Genomic DNA, 24,066 nt, shown 5'->3' with positions numbered 1-24,066 from the left:
TTACATTATTGTTACATTATTGTTAGAGAAGAATATCTTACAAAGTGTCGTGTCAAAAATAATACTTGTACGAAAAGATTCATTTAAAACTTAATTAAAAAACGCAACAACATCATACTGCATTATTCTAAAGCCACATTTCTATTTACATTCACGAGGTCACGTAACCTATTCTGTCGCGCTAACAGAAATCTGTTTGCGAAAAATCGTTTTACTCCATGTATTTAAATTGCTGCCGCTTTTTCATTATTTAAGATTTTTCGGCGACGCCGTCTAAATTCGTTTTCGTTACCTATGCCACGTGACTTCAGTTTGCAAATCAAACTACTTGATAACGCATTATAGATAATTTATCAAAATGGAAGATTTATGCAACACTCTGCCTGATTGGACGAGAGTGTCAATTTCTTTCACTCTGTTGATTGTGCTACGCTGAGTGAAATGTAGACAAAGCGTTTATCCTAAACGACGCTGTTCACAGTTTTAAAGCTAACTTCGGCTCAGTATATTTATCAAGAATATTGATATATCTCAAAATGATAAGTAAGTTTAATAAATATGATAAAAACCTGTTCAAATACCAACATATATCAAATTAAAGAAAGAGCTGAATACGGTCTGCGTATCACATGAATAAGGGTGTGATAAGAGTCTTTTATGTAGAGAAGAGCTTTTTAAAAGATTTTCCTTGTTACAATTGTCGTCTGTATATGAAAAGGTTTCTTGCTTTTGTGACTTATTCAGATTGCATATTAAAATGAGTACTTGTTTGCTTTGATATATTTGTTATAAATTATCTAACTGATTTATATATATGAATATTTTTCTTTAGTATGGTATGCAAATATTGAACTCAGTTGAAATCTGTTTTATTATATATATGCTATATAATGACTGAATCTCATTACACTGAAATGAAGGTACGCTGCATACAGTTTATCTATGTGATATGACTACGGTCAAACTTTGCTTATGAAACAGAAATATTGAAATAATTACAATTGTATGTTTTGCTTAACCTTCACTTTTTTATAGGTGTGACGTCATTATCCAAAGATTCATGAATAGCGAATATGCATTTGTTAAAGCGGGATCAGTTGGCCTATTTTAGAAATAAATAAAAATAATAAATAAAAAAATCCTTTAATTGATTTTTTCTCATGTATTCTAATCAAACTTGATTTGTAGCATCTTTATTAGGCCCGCAGCCAACTTTGTTCAGCTGGGACATTTAACCCTTTTTCAGGGGCTGCTAGAGCTAAAACTAGAAATACCTTTATACAGCGTCTCATGAACAGCTTGGTGGATCTTTGTCATACTTGGTCTGGAGCATCATTATAAGGTCGTCTTCCAAACTTATTTATATAGGAACTTGGGCCCTATTAGGGACCACTATAGCTAAAAGTAGATATGCCTTTCTTCGCATTAACCACTAAAATGTAATGGATTTTTATCAAACTCGATGTGTAACAATACCGTAAGGTCTCCTGCTATTTTGTTACAAATGGGGATAGGGACCAATTTAGCTAAAAATATAAACACGTTTAATGACCTCTTCTCATGAACCGCTTCATGAATCTTCATCAAACTACTGCTGTAATTATTCGTCTAAGGATAAACGAAACAAAATTGCAGCTCTACGAAACCTTTGCGAAAAATTAAAAGAGAACCATTTAAATTGTTAAAGTGCGGTGTTTAGTTTTGCAATATGAAAAATGTTAGATGAAAGATGAATGTTAGATGAAAAATTCATAAACTTCTTTCCTTATTACAATTCGCCGACCATCATTTTTAAAGATATTTCTTGTTTAATTCTGTTTTTTATACTTTCTGTTCAAAAGTCTGAATTTTATGACCATATTATGTATCATTTATTTAGCCTACTTTAAGAAAGAAACAAGTAATTAAGATCGCGCTGTTTGAAATGTTACAAGTGATTACATGAAAATTCGGCCGTTTTTATAGAATTTTGCCTACATTTTTGTCAATGTCTTATTAAAATTATTATAGAATTCAAACTGTATTACTTCTCAAGCGGTGTTGAAAATTTGAAGCGATTATATTAAAAAATGAATGCACTACGCGCGTTTTTTGTGTTCGTGTCGATAAACAAAAGTAACGGCGAGATTAGATATTACGATAGGTCGCACGTGCTCATGGAATGGAAAATTACCGGCATGACGGCATAATCCTTATGATTCGCGGGTTAATTCCAGTCAATCCAGGTATTTTTTCGTGATATAATTTCAGAATTTGGTAAAGTTACGACGTAAAAACCACTCGCCCGATCGGTCGAGTATACAGCGAAGTCCACTCGTCCAAAGAGCTATAAAAATAAATATTTCTTTGACTCGTCCTATCCAGAATTTAACTCGTCAATGTACGATGGAGGGGAATATAGAACTGTCAGGTCCTTCACAAGAAACTGCCTGTCGACTTGTTCAAAAAGCCCGGTAAATGTACATCGATCCGATGTTCCTAAATGGGAGCATATAATTTTTTTCGTACCCGCAAATTTTCGTCCGAAAAAAAGTTTAGGGTCGGGGGCTAAAATTAGGGTCGGTCGGGTCACCGGAAACATACATATTTTTTTTTTACGCCTTATTATTGTGTAACTTACTATTTACTAATGTCACTTTTTTTTTGTAACTAATGTCATTTTTTGACAGAACAGGTTGTAACTAATGTAACATATTGACAGAAACTATTGTAACTAATGTCACAACTTGATGGAACATATTGTTACCAATATCGTAATTTGATAGACCAACCTTAAAAATTTGTTCATTTTCAAGTTTTACCCAACCCAGATTTTTTTCTGGTGGGTAAATAGGTAGCTTTGGGGTCCCCCACCCCATCAAGGGGTATTGGATATCTGGCACTTTCTTAAAATGTGTGTATAGTCACAAAACAAAAAGCGCATGTCTCCCCAAATGCACAGTCGTACTGGCAAGAAGTCAATAGGGGACAGGAGCAAAAGTCAAAGAGACACTGATGGTTGTCTGCAATAGGGATCATCTACTTGACATGTCCAATCATCCCACTAAGTTTCAACATTCTGGGCCTAGTGGTTCTCAAGTTATGAATTGGAAATGTTTTCCATGTTCAGGCCCCTGTGACCTTGACCTTTAATAGAGTGACCCCAAAGTCAGTAGGGGTCATCTACTCTGCATGTCCAATCATCCTATGAAGTTTCAACATTCTGGGTCAAGTGGTTCTCAAGTTATTGATTGAAAAGAGTTTTCTATGTTAAGCCCCCTGTGACCTTGACCTTTGATGGAGTGACCCCAAAAACAATAGGGGTCATCTATTCTATTCCTATGAAGTTTGAAGGTTCTAGGTCAAATGGTTCTCAAGTTATTGACTGGATGGATTTCCATGTTCTGTCCGCTGCAACCTTGACCTTTAATGAGTGACTTTAAAGACAATAGGGGTCATCTACTCTGTAAGTCCTATAACCTTATGAAGTTTCAACATTCGTGGTCAATGGGTTCTCAAGTTACTGACAAGAAATAGATTTCCATGTTCTGTTTGCTGTGACCCTGACCTTTCATAGTGACCCCAAAATCAATAGGGGTCATCTGCTCTGCATGTCCAATCATCCTATGAAGTTTCAACATTCTGGGTCAAGTGGTTCTCAAGTTACTGACCGGAAATGATTTTCCATGTTCAGGCCCTTGTGACCTTAACCTGTAATAGAGTAACCCCAAAATCAATAGGAGTCATCTACTATGCATGTCCAATCATCCTATGAAGTTTCAACATTCTGGGTCAAGTGGTTCTCAAGTTACTGACCGGAAATGATTTTCCATGTTCAGGCCCTTGTGACCTTAACCTGTAATAGAGTAACCCCAAAATCAATAGGGGTCATCTACTCTGCATGTCCAATCATCCTATGAAGTTTCAACATTCTGGGTCAAGTGGTTCTCAAGTTACTGACCGGAAATTATTTTCCATGTTCAGGCCCTTGTGACCTTAACCTGTAATAGAGTAACCCCAAAATCAATAGGGGTCATCTACTCTGCATGTCCAATCATCCTATGAAGATTCAACATTCTGGGTCAATTGGTTCTCAAGTTATTGATCGGAAATGGTTTTCAATTTTCAGGACCCTGTAACCTTGACCTTTATTAGAGTGACCCCAAAATCAATAGCGGTCATCTACTTTGCACAAACAATCATCCTATGAAGTTTTAACATTCTGGGTCAAGTGGTTCTCAAGTTATTGATCGGAAATGGTTTACCATATGCAGGCCCCTGTGACCTTGACCTTTATTAGAGTAACCCCAAAATCAATAGGGATCATCTACTCTGCATGACCAATCATCCTATGAAGTTTCAACATTCTGGGTCAAGTGGTTCTCAAGTTATTGATCAGAAATGATTTTCCATGTTCAGGCTCCTGTGACCTTGACCTTTGATGGAGTGACCCAAAAAACTATAGGGATCGTCTACTCCATAAGCCCTGCCACCCTATGAAGTTTGAAGGTTCTAGGTCAAATAGTCCTCCAGTTATTGATCAGAAATGAAGTGTGACAGACGGACGGACAGACAGGGCAAAAACAATACATCTCCCCCAGTGGGGAGACATAATAAATTCCGTCACAGCTTTATATTTTTCTTTCTTGCCTCGCAGCCTTCTTACCAAAATAAAATCCTGTGATTATCAATATAATTACAAACAAGAGTGCCAGACTGTCACAAAATACGCCCGTCATTGAACCTGGCCTAGTTCAAGGGGCATAATCCAAGAGTGCCTGGGGCGATTTGGGTGGTTATCGAACTTGGCCGAGATATTATGCCCACAAACGTTGTCAGCAAGTTTGGTGAAGATCGTATGAAAACTATTTGACTTAAGAGAGCGGACAATTTTTCGAGTAATTCAAGGGCCATAATCCAAGTAAGCCTGGGGCAATTTGGCTGGTTATCGAACTTGGCTGAGACATTTTGCCCACAAACATTGTCAGCAAGTTTGGTGAAGATTGGATGAAAACTGTTCGACTTAGAGAGCGGACAAGGCTAATTTCGCTGTTTTTCAAGTAATTCAAGGGCCATAATCCAAGAGTGCCTGGGGCGATTTGGCTGGTTATCCAATCTGGCCAAGATATTATGCCCACAAACGTTGTCAGCAAGTTTGGTAAAGATTGGATGAAAACTGTTTGACTCAGAGAGCGGACAAGGCTAAATTCGCAGTTTTTCGAGTAATTCAAGGGCCATAATCCAAGAGTGCCTTGGGCGATTTTGCTGGTTATCCAACTTGGCCAAGATATTATGCCCACAAACACTGTCAACAAGTCTGGTGAAGATTGGAAGAAAACTGTTTGACTTAGAGAGCAGACAAGGCTAAATTCGCTGTTTTTCAAGTAATTCAAGGGCCATAATCCAAGAGTGCTACAGAGACGATTTCGCTGGTTATCGAACTTGGGCCGAGATATTATGTCCACAAATATTGTCAGCAAGTTTGCTGGAGATCCGATGAAAACTGTTCGACTTCAGAGAGCGCACATGCTTTGGACACCAACTGCCTCCAAAAGATACTAACTGAATGGCGAACAGTGCAGATCATGATCAGACTGCACGGATGTGCAGGCTGATCATGATATACACTGATCGCAAAGGCAGAATCAATTGTGTCCAGCTTGATAAGGGTTAAAATAAAACTACAAGAAACAAGAGCTGTCTCCGTAGGATGACACATGCCCCCGATGGCACTTTGAATGAATAGTTATGGCCGATGTTAGAGTTTAGGACCTTTGACCTACGGAGCTGGGTCTTGCGCGCGACACATCGTCTTACTGTGTCACACATTCATGCATAGTTATTTTAAAATCCATGCATGAATGACAAAGTTATGGACCGGACATGCCCATCAATGCACTATCATGAAAAATGATCTTTAACGTCTAAGTGTGACCTTGACCTTTGAGCTACGGACCTGGGTCTTGCGTGTGACACGTCGTCTTACTGTGGTACACATTCATGCCAAGTTATTTGAAAATCCATCCACTGATGACAAAGATATGGACCGGACACGCCCATCAATGCACTATCCTTTAACATCTAAGTGTGACCTTGACCTTTGAGCTACGAACCTGGGTCTTGCGCACTGCACGTCGTCTTACTGTGGTACACATTCATGCCAAGTTATTTGAAAATTCATCCATCGATGACAAAGATATGGACCGGACACGACCATCAATGCACCATCCTTTAACGTCTAAGTGTGACCTTGACCTTTGAGCTACGGACCTGGGTCTTGCGCACTGCACGTCGTCTTACTGTGGTACACATTCATGCCTAGTTATTTGAAAATCCAACCATCAATGACAAAGATATGGACCGGACACGAAAATTGCGGACAGACCGACAGTTCAAAAACTATATGCCTCCCTTCGGGGGCATAAACATTATGTGGATTTAAGAAAATTATTCAGGGTAAGATAGCGTAAAAAGAGAATGTGTAAACAGTCAGGGGTGTAACTGTTTTAGTTTAAACAATTTTTTTTTGTTTTTAAGCAACATACACATGTAACTGTTTTAAGTTATGTAACCTATTTCAGTTACTTTTTCAAGCATTTTATAACCTCTATTAGTTATAAAATAGAGTTAACTCAAGTAAGATATTCAGAAAAAGTCTTTTTGCTGTTCTCACAAAGTGACCATTAAGGTGAAATTAGTACCAAACTGTAGTTAATCAAATTCTCTTTTAGTGTGAGCATGACCTGATAAGCATAATGGGATATTAAGAGTTTTATAGCTTTAAAACTTTTGAGTAAAACTTTATCAGCCTTGCATAAATTTTTTTACTGCATAGCTGGAAAGATAAAAGGTCAAGAATTCAGGAAATAATTGCATTAGTCTCATTCAAAATGAGGAATTGGCACAGGAGGGCTTTTTAATATCTTACGTTAACTGAAACAAGTTATGAAAGTTTAAGCAGTAACTCAAATGGGTTATAAACTGCGATAACTTGTAACAGTTACACCCCTGACTGGTAAATGTACAACATTGATCCTTGTTTTGTTTTGTAAACTGATGTGAAAGACGTAACTGCAGAATATAATAGCCTTCACACCTCTCGGGGAAATTTCATTATATGTATCTGAAGTAGGAGGAGCTTAAATCATACTATCCAGTGACAAGAGGGAAAGTAGCTGGGGCTTCAGAAGACTTTAGCTGAAGGAAATCCCAGTCTCTGGACTCTAAATGACAGCCCTTAATTTAATGTATTTCTTCAATACCAGAGAAGACGTTAAGTAACTAGGCGCTCCCCGCACTCCTGTCACTGTACATGGTTTCATGACTACTGGTAGGTGAAATATTTTTAAGATGTTTGCAACACAAACTTTTAAGCACTTTATACATGTAGTTTTCACTTAGAAGTGAAGGACCATAAATCTGGCCTAGCTGAGTGAAATCCCTAAGTGAACACCAGGTGATCAACCTCACATGCTATAAAACAATCCTCTAATGTTTTATGTTAATAGGTCCAAGTACATTTTGAGATGCATGGGGCAGAAACTTTTATTTTTTGACTATGCAATGAGCCATAACACTGGTCTTGCAAGGTGAAAAAAAACACATAAATACACATGCTGGATAATATTCCTACATGGTTTCACGATTCTAGGTGAAATATTTTTTAAGACATTATAAATGCAACACAGACTTTAACATACTTTGTGTATTTTTCACTAAGTCAAGGACCATAACTCCAGTCTGGTTGAGTGAAATAAACAGAACACCAGATGTGCAACATCACTTGCTGTATAGTATTGTTATAATATTTATGATTATAAGTCAAACAGGTTTTGAGATACATGCGACACAAACATGTATGCCATTTATGCACATTTTTAACAATCAAAATTATCAAGGACCATAACTCTGGTCTGCTTGAAAGAAATCCCCGGTGCACAACATCATATGCTTAAGGTATTAGATCATTAATAGAGAACCTCCTATTTGAAGAATATTCAATTCCTACCATAAACCTACTTGGGGAGGAGAGGTTGGGGGGTTGGGGGGGGGGGGGGGGGGGGGAAGGCGTAGGTTCAAGCCCTACTGGGACCAATTTTTTTCCCCCTTATTTTCCTTTTTTCTAGTAAGTTTTTACTTCTTTCAAGACTTATTATTGATTTTTTGTACAAAAATGGAAAAAGATGAATCTTATAAGCGATTTCTTGGTGTTCAAAGTTGATTTACTACTTAAACAGAAGGGGTTGAGTTACACTTCTTTAGCTAGAATGTGTCTGTAGGACACAGTGTGTGCCCCCCACTGGTACATTTGTCACAAATAAGGGGAGATAATTCAAATGTTTGCAGTCTTAAAGGGGTATAGCCTCAAAAAAAAAATTATGAAAAGGATTCATTATTCTATACCATATACTTTTTGAGCTATGAGCATCATAAACAAAAAATCCACTATTTTGGCTATTTCAAGGGCCATAACTCTATAATAAATGCTAAGATTCTCAAGAAGAATGCCAAGTGTGCAAGGTCACATTATAATAAAGACTCAAGCAAGGTTTCATGAATTTATATTAAATACTTTTTGAGTGAGGCACATAATTAGGTCAAAATGTGCATTTTTTTACTATTTCAAGGGCCATAACTCTAAAAATAGGAAGCGGACCCAGGTGAAAAACAGGAGGTGCGCAAGTTCATATCTTGATAAAGACTTGTGCAAGGTTTCATCAATTTATATCAAATACTTTTTGAGCTAGGCGTGTCACAAGGTGAAAATGTGTATTTCTGACTATTTCAGGGGCCATAACTCTAGAAATAGGGGGAGGACCCAGATGAAAAATAGGAGGTGCTCAAGTTCATATCATGATTAAGATTCATGCAAGGTTTCATGAATCTATATCAAATACTTTTTGAGCTAGGCGTGTCACAAAGTGGAAATGTGCATTTTTTACTATTTCAGGGACCATAACTCTAAAAATATGGAGCGGAGCCAGACGAAAAATAGGAGGTGCGCAAGTTCATATCATGATAAAGACCCATGCAAGGTTTCATCAATTTATATCAAATACTTTTTGAGCTAGCCACGTCACGAACTTCGAACAGACGCACAGACAAGAGCAAATCTATATGCCCCCACCACTCATGGGGGGGGGGCACACAAAAATATTGAGTTACACGCGGTGAAAGTTCTCTATTTTGCTTTTACTTTTAGATTATATATTGTGGAAGAAATTTAGGTAGGTTTTATGTCTGCCCTAAGGTTATTTTAAATGGAGTAAGCAAAATTCAAAACAGTAACACAGCATTCGACCTTATTTTTTCAATGTTGAAGTATGAATTCTGTCTCATTAAATCCGTTTACTTGAGGCACCATAGAAAAAATGATATTGACATTTTTATTTTGTGTTTTATAATTGTTTACCAATAGTTTGATGTTTCTTTTATTAAAATTAATGGTAAAATGAGTTCTCAGCAAACGTTTTGGATAGTGGCTATCACTTTGAAATTTGTCTGTACTTGAGTTTGAGGAGATACCATAAGTTATACAAAATTTATAAAATAAACGGCATGGTAAAAGTTGTATAACAAGAGCTGTCGGAGGACAGCAACGCTCGACTATTCAACAGCCTTGTCAATTGAATGAATACAAAAGTTGAAAAAGGGGCATAATTTTGTAAAATGCAAAGTAGAGGTATTGAACCTAAGTGTGTGAAGTTTCAATCCTTTCCAATTTGTGGATACTGAGATACCAGCTTACATACAAAAACTTAACAAAAAACTGCTAAGTCAAAGGGGCATAATTTTGTAAAAATGCCAAGTAGAGTTATGGGACCTTCACAGTGCATGTTAGATCATGACAGTGAACAAGTGTGTGAAGTTTCAATCCATTCCTATTAGTGGATACTGAGATATCAGATTACATACAAAAATTTAACCAAAAACTGCTAAGTCGAAAAAGGGGCATAATTTTGAAAAAAAATAGAGTAGAGTTATGGGACTTGCTTAGTGCATGTCAGATCATGATAGTGAACAAGTATGTGAAGTTTCAATCCATTCCCATTAGTAAGTACTGAGATACCAGCTTACATACAAAACCTTAACCAAAAATTTCTAAGTCGAAAAAGGGGCATAATTTTGTAAAAAAGCAAAATAGAGTTATGAAACCTGTGCAATGTAGATCAGTTCATCACAGTGAATAAGTGTGTGAAGTTTCAATCCATTCCCACAAGTGGTTACTGAGTTACCAGCTTACATACAAAACCTTAACCAAAAATTTCTAAGTCGAAAAAGGGGCATAATTTTGTAAAAAAGCAAAATAGAGTTATGGAACCTGTGCAATGTAAGTCAGTTTGTCACAGTGAATAAGTGTGTGAAGTTTCAATCCATTCCCACAAGTGGTTACTGAGATACCAGCTTACATACAAAACCTTAACCAAAATCGGGACGCGGACGCGGACGCCGACGCATGGGCGAGTGCAATAGCTCACTATTCTATGAATAGTCGAGCTAAAAATTGCAAAACCTTTCAGAATATACCAAGCAAAGGCCATTTTGAAAACATTACTATTAGTGATCTAATACCTTAAGCAATATCCATGTTTCATGACCCCAAGTAAAATACTTTTTGAGATATGTGCGACACAACTTTCATGTCTTTTCATGCATATTTTTGACTAAGCTATTAACATGATTAAAAGGCTATAACTCTGGTCTGACTGAGAGATATTTCTAACAAGATCCCCGGTGCACAACTTCACATGTTGAATAATATTCCTGTAATGTTTCATGGGTCAAATACAGTTTGGAATGCATGCAACACAAACTTAGGCCCTTTGTATGCATTTTTTGACAAAGTCAAGAGCCATAACTCTGGTCTGGCAGTGTGAGATCCAAATTAAATCCCCATGTGCACAATTTCTCATGCTAAATAATAATCGTATGAGGTTCAATGACTCTGGGTCAAATACTTTTTTAGATATGAATGACACAAATTCGGACAGACGGATGAGGGCAACTTTAAGTGCCCTCCCCACCCACAAAGTTTTGGGAAGCACAAAAACGTTGTCATAAAATGCCAGATGATCACCTTTTACTAATAGCTCCTCCTGAACAAAGTTTGAGATGAGCTAAAAATAATTACACAGAATAATCACCAATTACTTACCGGGTTTTGCCGGTTTAACAACTGATGGCTTTACTGTAGCTGTCCTCGCAGACCTTGTATTACTCAATACTGATGTTCCTCTCAAGCTACTACCACTATTGCTAGATGTTAGCTTTTTGGCTGACCCATCTGAATTGAGACTTCCAGTGCTGCTGGAAGACTTCAAGCCTGGACCTCTGGTAGACACTGCTTTATTTTCACTTCCCGAAGTCCTTTGTCTTTTAGCTACTGGTGCCTAAAACATAAAAAAGTTTCCCCCTTTTACTCAGGACTGTAAGCAGATCTCGTATGATACAGGTTGTTTTAAAATGTCACCCAGACACAATCTAGGCACAGGCTGGCACTCAAGTAGTTCTAACAATGGACGTTTCGTTTTAAAATCTGTATGTTTTTCTTCATTTTGTGCATGTTTCACATACATATGTACCTGAATGGGAACACTGTTTTAAGTGAACATTGTAGTCTAGAATGTTGATAGCTACACATTCATCAGTAATTATCATTCAGTTTCAGCCCTGGTATAGTCCATAAGCTTGGAAATGAGATTCAACTTGCATGATCTTCACCAATATCATGAATACAATTCGGAATTTTAGAGCTCTACAAAATCATAATCGAGTGGAAAAACCAACATGTTTGATGTATATTGAACCAGTTTGATAACAATACACAAACATTACATTTCTTGTTGTTTTTTTTTCAATATAGGAAAACTGCTTTGCTAATACTTTCGTCATTAACTCATTTAAATTTAGTCCATACATACCTCCTCAGGGCTTCTGGACCGTTTTGCTACTGATTTATTTGTAGATGCTGAGCTGTAACTTGACATGCTTGATGGAGGTTTAAGTCTGCTAGAAGGGGTTGGCAATCTACTTCCACCAGCTGTAGTATTTGCGGAAACCAACGGCTTTCGTAACTGAAAAGACATTATGGCTTTATAAAAGTACTAAAAACATTATCAGCAACTTATCACTTAACGTATTGCATTACAACAGCTTTTGCCACTCTTAATATATATCATTATATACATGGAGAGCATAGTGTTATATTAAGGTGTTACAATGACATGGATCTTAAATTAATGTATATAAATACCGCAGCCTCTAATTGTAAGTAGAAAGTGCTTCTTGCTATAATGTTCAGAAACAACCTTATGTTTTTCTTTGATGGAAAACATTTGTTTGTAACAAACTTACTTTGTGGTAAAACATTGCTTTTCTTTAGTAATAAAAATTAAAGTGGAACTGATTGTCAATTTTGAAAAAAAAAATCAGCAAACAAAAAAAAAAATTCTTCAGATGACGGGTAAGTTATGAGAAGTATGGATTTGGAAATCCCAGTATTTTTCACTTGTCCACAGACAAATGAGACTTAAAAATTTACTTGTCTGCAATCAAAACTTACTCGCCCGGACTTTAAACATTAAAACATGCATGAAACTGCCAATAATTCTTTATTTTTGGACAATTAAATCAACAGGTAGTAACAAAGGCAAACATAATAAAGTGTGTAACTGTAATTGTGACAAAAAATAAGCTGCCAATACTTTTGCTTGTATAAGTCATGTCCAGCAGTGGAACACTTATCAGAAATGCCCTTAGACTTCAAACGAAGACATATTAGGACTATTGAAACTTTCTGACTTGTACTTGCAAGCTCTTTGTGCTTTTGTTTTCGCTTTGTGACTGTTGACTCCCATTTTTGTCAGTGGACAAATTTACAAGAACAAATTTTTCTTTGTTTTGTACGTTAAATTCTTTTTTACAGTAATCTCCATAAACTTTAAAGTATACCATGGGAGAGAAAATACAGGGTTCGAAATTTAAGCTTGCATTTTGAAAAATGTGAGTGACTTTTGCCCAAGCTCGCAAAGTGCAAAATCTCAAGTAGAAATTCCGACAGTTTCCATTTCTTTAACATTCAGTTTCGATCTGCTGTAAATACGCATTTAATGATGATGTTTCACACAGTACGCACCGACTGATTACGTTTTTACATAATGCCTGGACTGTTTGCAGATTTTGATTACGCAAGACATTAACTACTAGTATGCGCGGGCACGATATATGATGTAAAAACAGTGTTTTGTACTACACACGCTTACCAGTAGTGTTATGGAGGACAGAACCTTGTTGAACGGTTGAACAAAATTGTGACTAAAGTTGATAAATTACAAGCTGAAATTTTTTGTACTCGCAAAAAGTTCAAAAAACTATTAAATTCTAACCCTGAAATACCTAGGTCCCTTATAATGCTCGAACCCTGGACCTCATGATCCATAGGTGGACACTCTAACCAGTGACCACGTCGCTAAGCTTTGGGAATTCCCATTTTAAGACATCCGAAAACTGTCTACATAAACAACATGTTGAGCAACGAGTAAACCGTTGAAATAGGGGATCCTCCTGTCAAATACACATCATCAGTTTTTGGTCGCCTCTAGTCATTTTTTGCCAAACAGTTGACAGTTTAAGTCATTTGAATTCAAAGCTCTTTAAGGTTACATGTTGACTGTTTTTATTTTTTTTTACTTTTGAACAGTATTAGTTCACAATCACAGTGTTCTGAGTACCCAGTAAGTACTACAATCTAGTCAGCAGACTGTAATATATTGTTGGCAAAAGCCACATAATGTTCAGTGACCTTTTCGTATAGAATTCATGAATAAATATTCGCCCCTTAGTGTATTCGTTACAGCCCTTGTTATAATAAAAATACACGCCTTGAAAGTCATCTGCCGTGGTAGCTGAGAGGGCAAAGTCACTGGTTCAGAATACACAGTTTTTTGTCAGGGACGCTGGTTCCCTGCCGCTATGGGCGATATGATTTCTTTCTCTTTTTTTCCAAATGTAATATTTTCCTATTCATCTCAAGATAAAAAGAATCATTTTCGAAAAAAAAAATATTGCCAACAGTGGGGAGCAAACCACGGCCCTAACAACAAGAGCTGTCAGTAAGACAGCGCGCTCGACTTTTCTCAGTGCTTGACTCTGAATTAGAGCTTTGCCAGTAAAAAAAAATCTAAATTAAAAAGGGACATAACTCTGTCAAAATTCAAATCAGAGTTATGGGAATTGTGTCTCCTGGTGTAGACTTTGATAGTAAATAACTATTTTGAGTTTCAAGTCAAAAGCTTTAACAGCAACAGAGATATTTGACTTTTAACAAAAAATTCTAAGTTAAAAAGGGGCATAATTCTGTCAAAATTCAATCAGAATTATGGGGATTGTTTCTCCTGGTGTAGACTTTGATGGTAAATAAGTATTTTAAGTTTCAAGTCAAAAGCTTTGATAGTAACAGAGATATATTTGACTTAACCAAAAACTCTTGGTGCAGACTTTGATTGTATATAACTATTTTGAGTTTCAAGTCAAAAGCTTTAATAGTAACAGAGATATTTGACTTTATCAAATTTTTTAAAAAAAATTATAAGTTAAAAAGGAGCATAATTCTTTCAAAATTCAAACAGAGTTATGGGGATTGTTTCTTCTGGTGTAGACTTTGATGGTAAATAAGTATTTTAAGTTTCAAGTCAAGAGCTTTGATAGTAACAGAGATATTTGACTATCAAAAACTTTAACCAACGCTGACGCGAGTGCAATAGCTCTACTTTTTATTCGAAAAGTTGAGCTAAAAAACTACAGTAATATGAACCAGCGCCTTAGACCTCTCTGCTACCGTGGCAGGTGACGTCAAAAGCGAATACTTTTATTATAGGTTCCTTTATTATAACCACTGATGATTTTGTCTGTGTCCCGGCTGTTGATAAATAAAATTTTGACTGCGCAACACCTACCAAGCTCCGATTGCTTCTAGTATTCCTTGGACAAGCAGTTTATATTGAATTTGAAACACTCGGAGTAAGTTATTTACTCTTTATTGCATTGATAGTAAATGGCAAGTTTTAAAACATGCTGAATTTGTAACAAAACATGTTTGAGATTTGTGTTCAGTGTTTTAAACTGTTAAAGGCTAAAAATATTGGCTGATATCTGGCAGGGGCGGAGAGGGAGTGTCTGTGTATAAACCTACTGTCACTACAACTTGAAGCAACTGCGGTTCGAAATTATTCTTCCCTTTTCTCATTTTAAACCTGGACAAACGGAATTTATGTTTATGAAACAACGCACTTATCGGCCGTCAAAAAGACTTCGAACTCGAGAAACGCATCGATATAAATTAGATAACAAAAGCGTAATTTGATGATATTCATACTCTGCTTTCCATCGTTAGAAGAACTGGACTGACAACTGAGATATTTCTTCTTTTAAGACATTTATTTCAGTGTTATTTTTGTGTTGTTACTCGTGGTTCGAATTTGGAGCCTGAAATATTACGCCGTTTTTGATTGGCAAATATACTCTATAAACTAAATGCTGATTGGTTGATACCCGATAGGTCAAGAACGATAAATCAAATGAGGATTTTGCAACCGGTGCTTACTGCTAGTTCTCTTAGAAAACTAATCCTATCCAAAACATAAATTTATTTTATTTCTCTACTAATTTTAAGATGGCAGCAGGAGAGTCCGTGGCGAAGAAATTAAAGCGAGAATGTGTGTTCGAAAGGTTTAGATTGAATCCTGAAGAAATGGAAGATCTTAAGAGTAATCTAACAAGTTTGGATGGGAAAAATTCTGCTCTGTGTTTATTAAAGATATTATCTTGCAATGCAGCAGCTGGATATGGAGTTCCATTTTCAAAGGCAGCATGCCCAACTGAAAGACAGAGCGCAGAATTACATTCGTTTATAAGTTTATTTACTCGTGGAAAACAAGTTGTCAGTTCTTACATTGAAAATAGAGATAATTTAACAACTGATGAATATAGTTCTTATAACTCAAATCTGTTGTCCAAGTTGCTGACATTTCTGTCTGACAAAGGTAGGCTAATTAATGTACCATCTCTATCACACAAAAAAGACCCATGATGAGGAACAGTATCATACTCTACAGGCCCAGATCCAGAAATATTTGATTGGGTGGGCGCTGTTTTTCAATGCACTGTAAATAGAGACACTTTAATGACACCAGTGTACAGCTTTACAACCACTCACATCACCACTGCGCCAGTACGAGTATACACCAGATGGTGTCTGTACTATATGGAAGGAAAGGAAAGTGGGGGCACCAGTTTACTGTTTAGACCAAAGGTGTCACCGGCGAGGTGCATATCGCAGAGAGGGGGTAGGTACGGGAGGGGGGTCTCTGTCCGTATTGTGGGGGGGGGAGGGGGGAAGAGTGGGTCGATCTCCTCCAAGAAAGTTTTTGAAATGGTGGGCTCTGGTGCATTTTTTGGTCTAAATTTTGAAGTACTGGAGGGGGACTCCCCTCATTTGGCGATTGTGCATTTTTTTGTCCAAACACGTTGATGTATGGGAGTGGGTATCCCTGTCATTTTAGGGGGATCAGGGGGCTCTCCCCCTGGAAAATTTCGAAATACAGGTATGAAATGTTGGCCTCTGGTGCATTTTTTGGTCTAAAGTTTGAGGTTCTGGAGGGGTACTCCCCGCATTTTAGGGGGTCTGGGGGTTCTCCCCATGGAGGGGGGGGAGAAGACGGGCCCCTTTGGCCCGGCCCTGGATCCGGGCCTGCTCTAGTCCAACACATATCATTATGATCATTTCATTTCAGTCTGCAACTCAAGTCCTGGTCCAAATGATGTTTAGGGACAGCGTGATAACTTTTGACTTTTAAATGGCAACTATAAAATATCCGATCATAAAATAAACCATCCAGATTTATAAGCGTTTTCATGCTTCTTTTTAGCTATAATTTAACAGTGGAACAATGGTCTGTACCTGCACATATTTCAAAATTTATCAGGTGAATAAATATAGTTAAATATAAATATAGAAGTGTCTAGGGGTTCGAATCAAATGATTACCTCTAGAATATTCACCTAAAAAGTGAATCTAATTGGTTTACAGATGCCAGCGTTCAGCCAATTGTTTTACATTTTCTTTGTAAACGTAAATTACTGAGGAACTCCAAATGAATATACTGTTCCGTGCCGATTTATTTATTTGAAAAAAGATTAATCGAGTGTATCGAACTCTTGAATGATGACTATATGTTGGAAATTCAGCAGAAGAAAACAACAACTAAACTTAACAACAAGACAAGGCACCTATTTATGTTATTATTTAGCAATTATAATAATCTGCACAGAACAATTTATGTTACAATCAATTAACAGACACAAATCAATTAACAGACACAAGTAAAAGGGACTGTTAGTAAAATCTTCAATGTATCTCGTAATGTTTTAACCAAATGTGAGGTAAACATAAATAACCTAAATGATGTTTTAAAAAATGGTTTGTCACAACATGATTGAACATTATTTTGTCTAATCTATTTTGTGCCTGGCCCGCTGATTCCTCATGATTTATAAAAGTTTGGTGTTCGTAGGGGTGTAACGATACGCTTGTCTCACGATACAATACATATCGCGATACAGATGCAACGATACGGTACATATCGTGATACAAGTTGAGTACCATAACTAAGCATTCATGTGACAAAATAAAAAAAAATCAGTGTTCCTACACTTGGAAAGTACTTGAAATTTTGCTTTAAAGCTAAAGAAACTGTTATGAATGATACATTTATTTAGTTTCTATCTTAAACACTGATTGTATGATAGTTTTTATTCAATGTTTCTACTTTTCACTGTATCGTTCTTGTATCGTGAAAGAGGCCTATGATACGATATGCGTATTGCCAGACTAATGTATCGTGAAACAGTGAATTTCGATATATCGTTCACACCCTTAGGTGTTTGGCAGTTATTTACAAAATTTCGAAAGAAAAATCTTGACAGTCGGTGAATTCTGGTATCTGTTAACCATTTTGATTCAAGTTTCTGGTGAACATTATGTAAATCGTATTTGATATTTCATTTTCAACAAAATGCAAGATGTAAATAACCCTAAGTATCTTGGAAAAGGAGGTCCGTACCTCTAGAATCAGATTCTAGCGGTACGCATCCATACCCCTAGACACTTCCTATAAATATGGTTTGGTTTACATGAAAATTGTGAAGAAGCTAAATGCATTTTTTAAAAATTAGTTAGGATTTAGGTTCCGCTTTATAACGGTGATAGATGATAGATATGACTTCAGATATGACGATATATATGTTAAGTGTGCATTCTGTAGAAATTTTATTTTTCAGCTTTATACAACCTCTTGACAAATTTTATCTGACTGTCAGTAGTAACAGTAAACAAGCTGCATGTACATGTGTAATATTTGGCAACAAATGAAACACATGCAAATTTAATCTTATTTTGGCAGATGTGTATTTTATGAAACTGAAAATGATCTCATTTGTAACAGAATCCATAGATTTTGTAACTACTAAAAACAGAAAATACAAAAACAATGGTACAAGGCTTCCATATAAATATTGCTTTTGCTCTGTATTGCAGCATACAAGTGTATCCAGATATTATGAAGGCCCTAGTATTTATTAAGGTGTTTATATATTTTTAATTGGAGTAAAAAGTATTTTTCTTCCAGATGCTGCTGAAGGTTTACAAGTAAATCCTTCCTACAAGCTTACAGAGATAGACTGGACAGTAAGATTAGCACATCACTATTTTTCCAGACTGTCGGCAACATCTTCATATACACTGGATAACCATCATCATGCAGAGAAATTGTTTTGTGATTGTGGATGTGGGGAAAGCATCATTGAGCACTATGGAGATACAAGTTTAGGTATTTTTAGCTCATCTATTCGAAGAATAGGGGAGCTATCCTACTCACCCCGGCGTCGGCGTTAGCATTAGCGTGAGCGTCACACAAATGTTAAAGTTTGTGTACCACCCCAAATATTTTCAAAGTCCATTGAGATATTGCTGTCAATTTTTGCATACTTGTTTACCATCATGACCCCAGTCTGTAAAAAGGAGGAGGCAACTCTATCAAGCATTTTGACTGAATTATGGCCCCTTTTCGACTTAGAATAAATGTTAAAGTTTGTGTACCAGCCCAAATATTTTCAAAGTCCATTGAGATATTGCTTTCATATTTTGCATACTTGTTTACCATCATGACCCCAGCCTGTAAAAAGGAAGAGGCAACTCTATCAAGCATTTTGTCTGAATTATGGCCCCTTTTCGACTTAGAATAAATGTTAAAGTTTGCGTACCACCCCAAATATTTTCAAAGTCCATTGAGATATTGCTTTCATATTTTGCTTACTTGTTTACCATCATGACCCCAGTCTGTAAAAAGGAGGAGGCAACTCTATCAAGCAATTTGACGGAATTATGGCCCTTTTTCGACTTAGAAGTTAGAATATGCTTATTATAATGTTAATAAAGTTTTACTCATTGCATATATTATACTATCAAGCACTGAGAATAGTCGAGCATGCTGTCCACTGACAGCTCTTGTTTTATCAGATTGTTGCTTTATGTTAGCATGACTTGAGGAAAATTTAGATAGCAGTCACAAATAGCCATAGGTTATATAGTTTTCAGCTCACCAGAAACAAAGGCTCAAGGTGAGCTATTGTGATCATCCTTCGTCCAGCAACTGGCAATCTGTCCATCCTACAACAGCTACCTTGTTAACACAACAGAGACTTCATTCTATAAGCAATGGGCCTCTTTGGCCGAGAGGTTTAGGTCACTGACTTCTAATTACTTCCTCACGACACTACACTCAGGGTGTGGATTTCCATATGATGAAACAGTTCCTATCACTCTAACTCTGTCAAGTATATTTTTAGCTCGACTATTCGAAGAATAGTCTAGCTATTCTACTCACCCTGGCGTCGGCGTCGGCGTCGGCGTCACACCTTGGTTAAGTTTTTGCATGCAAGTACATACAGCCATCAATTAAAGGCATATAGCTTTGAAACTTATTTTTTCTTTTTCTAGGTCAATAACCAACCTCTCTGGGACAAGTCCCATAACTCTGACATGTATTTTGAGCAAATTATGCCCCCTTTTGGACTTAGAAAATTTTGGTTAAAGTTTTACATGCAAGTTACTATCTCCAAAACTAATGCAGATATTGATTTGAAACTTCGCATGTGTCTTCGGGGTTATAAAACTAGTTGATAGCAGCAAGTCCCATAACTCTGACTTTCATTTTGGCCAAATTATGCCCCCTTTTGGACTTAGAAAATTCTGGTTAAAGTTTTGCATGCAAGTACATACAGCTATTTCTAAAAGGCATATAGATTTGAAACTTATTTTTTCTTTTTCTAGATCAATTACCAACCTCACTGGGTCAAGTTCCATAACTCTGACATGTATTTTTAGCAAATTATGCCCCCTTTTAGACTTAGAAAATTTTGGTTAAAGTTTTACATGCAAGTTATTATCTCCAAAACTAATGCAGATAATGATTTGAAACTTCACATGTGTCTTCAGGGTTATAAAACTAGTTGATAGCAGCAAGTTCCATAACTCTGACCTTCATTTTGGCCAAATTATGCCCCCTTTTGGACTTAGCAAATTCTGGTTAAAGTTTTGCGTGCAAGTACATACAGCTATTACTAAAAGGCATATAGATTTGAAACTTATTTTTTCTTTTTCTAGATCAATTACTAACCTCACTGGATCAAGTTCCATAACTCTGGCATGTATTTTGGGCAAATTATGCCCCCTTTTGGACTTTGAAAATTCTGGTTAAAGTTTTATATGCGAGTTTCTATCTCCAAAACTAATGCAGATATTGAATTGAAACTTCACATGTGCCTTAGGGGTTATAAAACTAGTTGATAGCAGCAAGTCCCATAACTGATATGCATTTTGGTCAAATTATTCCCCCTTTTGAACTTAAAACTCTTTTGATATTTAACCTTTTTAGGTAATATTTTCCTGCCTCTGGGACAATATTTCGAATAGTCGAGCTTGGCTGTCTTACGGACAGCTCTTGTTAAAGTTATAACCCCTTTTTGGTCTTAGAAAGCAGGTTAAAGTTTTTGGCAAGACAGCTGTTATATATCTCCTAATTATTGCTTCTTTGATAATCAAGCCTTACACATGCTTTCAATTTCATCTCACCTACTTATGGAAATAATCTTTAGTCCTTTGACTTGATATTTAGTTAGATGATTTACCATGCCATGCAGTTTTAAAAGTGGTATCTTTTCAGTATGTTCATTGAACATTGTTAAATATATTCACTTTGTTGTTAAGATCAACATTATATAATCCGTGCTGTCTGATCATGGTCTGCACTGTTCGCTTTTCAGTCAGTAAATTTTCAGTGAACACCCCTTTGAATGATAAGTGGTACTACTGTCTAGATTGAATGATTGACCAGTCCATTTTAGAAATATAGCAGGGTAAAGGTTAAGAATAAATATTTTATTAGCTCACCTGAGCAGTTTTGTGATCACTCGATGTCCGTCTGTCTGCCGTCTGTCAACATTTAGCTTGTGTATGCGATAGAGGCTGTATTTTTCAATTAATCTTAATGAAATTAAGTCAGAATGATAACCTTGATGAAATCTAGGCCGAGTTTGAAAATGGGTCATCTGAGGTCAAAAAGTATGTCACTAGGTCAAATCAAAGAAAAACCTTGTGTATGCGATAGAAGCTGTATTTTTCAATTAATCTTCATGAAATTAAGTCAGAATGATAACCTTGATGAAATCTAGGCTGAGTTTGAAAATGGGTCATCTGAGGTCAAAAAGTAGGTCACTAGGTCAAATCAAAGAAAAACCTTGTGTATGCGATAGAGACTGTATTTTTCAGTTGATCTTCATGAAAATATAATGTAAGTCAGAATGACTGCCTTGATGAAATCTAGACAGAATTAGAATATGGGTCATCTATGGTTAAAAAGTAGGTCACTAGGTTAAATCAAAGAAAAACCTTGTGTGTGCGATAGAGGCTGTATTTTTCAACTGATCTTCATGAAATTTTATCGGAATGATAGCCTTATTGAAATCTAGGTCAAGTTTGAATATAGGTCATTTGAGTTCAAAAACTAGGTCACTAGGTCAAATCAAGGAAAAACCTTGTGTATGCAATAGGGGCTGCATTTTAAATTGGATTTTCAATAAATTTGGTCAGATTGGTTGCCTTGATGAAATCTAAATCAAGTTCGAATATGGGTAGTCTGGGGTCAAAAACTAGGTCACTAGATCAAATCAAAGAAAACCCTTGTGTATGTGATAGAGGCTGTATTTTTCAATTGATCTTCATGAAATTTGGTAAGAATGATAGCCTTGATGAAATCTAGGTCAAATTCGAATATGGGTCATCTGAGTTCAAAAACTAGGTCACTAGGGCAAATCAAGGAAAAACCTTGTGTATGCAATATGGGCTGCATTTTACACTGGATTTTCATTAAATTTGGTCAGATTGGTTGCCTTGATGAAATCTAGGTCAAGGTCGAATATGGGTAGTCTTGGGTAAAAAACTAGGTCACTAGGTCAAATCAAAGAAAAACTTTGTGTATGCGATAGAAGCTGTATTTTTCTATTGATCTTCATGAAATTTGGTAAGAATGATAGCCTTGATGAAATCTAGGTCAAATTTGAATATGGGTCATCTGGGTTCAAAAAGTAGGTCACTAGGTCAAATCAAAGAAAATACTTGTTTATACTCAAGATTTTTGCTCCAATTTTAATGATAATTGGTCAGAAGATTTATTTCCATGAAATCACTAGGTCACACATGTTTACACTGTTATAGTTTGTTTCTCGGGTGAGTGACCTAGGGCCATCATGGCCCTCTTGTTTGGTACTATCTCTATAAAGTATATAGAATATTTATTCAAGCAAACAAAATTAAAATTATCATTGTAGGGAATGGTGCTGGTTGGCATGGATACATTGACATTCTGGTTGGTAATTCTGAATTGCCAGTTGTCATACAAGGAGAATCACCAGTCTCACCAGGCAGAAGATGTTCTACAGACGTGAAAAAAAATTACTTGGGCTCTGATCCTGATCAAGCATTAGCACGGACAATTGTGTTTTCCTTCCTACAAAAGAAACTCCATCCTGAATATAAAAATTTCTTAATACCTTGCATTGCTGCCTCGAAGAAAGACATTTGCTTTTATTTTTACGACAGCAAACATGATATTTTGCTGAAAGTCCAGCATTTCCGATTTCAACCCAGACAAAAGTTTAAATAAACTGACACTTTTGGCAAAGGTGTGTTATCAACTACAAATATCTGTGTTCAGGTATAACAGACACTATGATGAAAAATGACTATAAAGCAGAGTTCTTCAAACATGCGAGTGCAAGAATTAGCATTTATCGGGACAGTTTGTCAATTAGTCGTGGTTTCGAAACTGTTAAAAGAACCCGGCTGGAGCCATGGCATATGAATTGTGAAGTTACACATGGAAAACCAGTGGATGAGGAACAAATTTAGAAATTTGACTTGCATGTACATGCAGTTATGTTTGAGGCAGACAATGTATGATGTTGATCTTGCATATCTGGTGAAAACTTTAAGGGTTTTTGCCAAAATTTTATCAAGGATGCACTTTGCAGACAGCCTCCAAATATTGTAACTTACTATTGTTGTTAAAAAATTTTCTGACTGCAGAGCAATTTTATCTTTGTGGTCTGTCAACATTTGTACAGCTATTAATAGGTTGACTGTTTAATGAATAGTTGAGCTTTTGTAATCCTTTTTAGCTTTTGTGATCGCCCGTAGTCCGTCCGTCCACAATTTCCTTGTGAACACAAAAGAGACCACATTTTATATTTGATTTTAATCAAACTTGCACTCAACTTGTATGGGCATAATATCTCAGTTCTTTCGAAAACTGGCCAGATGCCATCAGGGGTTCCAGAGTTATGGCCCCTTAAAGGGCCAAAATTTGCTATTTTTTGCTTGTGAACACGAGAGACAAAATTCTGCAATCAACTTTAATCAAACTTGCACACAACTTGTATTGGCATAATATCTCGGTTCCTTTCGAAAACTGGCCA

The 24,066-nt window shown here is 36.4% G+C and overlaps 1 pseudogene; it reads left to right on the top strand.

Annotated features, from left to right (window-relative positions):
• The first annotated feature begins 15,649 nt into the window (after positions 1 to 15,649).
• Positions 15,650 to 23,787, top strand: LOC128552060 (uncharacterized; annotated as a pseudogene).
• Positions 23,788 to 24,066: the final 279 nt, after the last annotated feature.

The sequence above is a fragment of the Mercenaria mercenaria genome, unplaced genomic scaffold (assembly GCF_021730395.1).
Source record: "Mercenaria mercenaria strain notata unplaced genomic scaffold, MADL_Memer_1 contig_1991, whole genome shotgun sequence".
NCBI lineage: Eukaryota > Metazoa > Mollusca > Bivalvia > Venerida > Veneridae > Mercenaria > Mercenaria mercenaria.
This window is presented reverse-complemented; position numbering and strand designations above follow the sequence as displayed.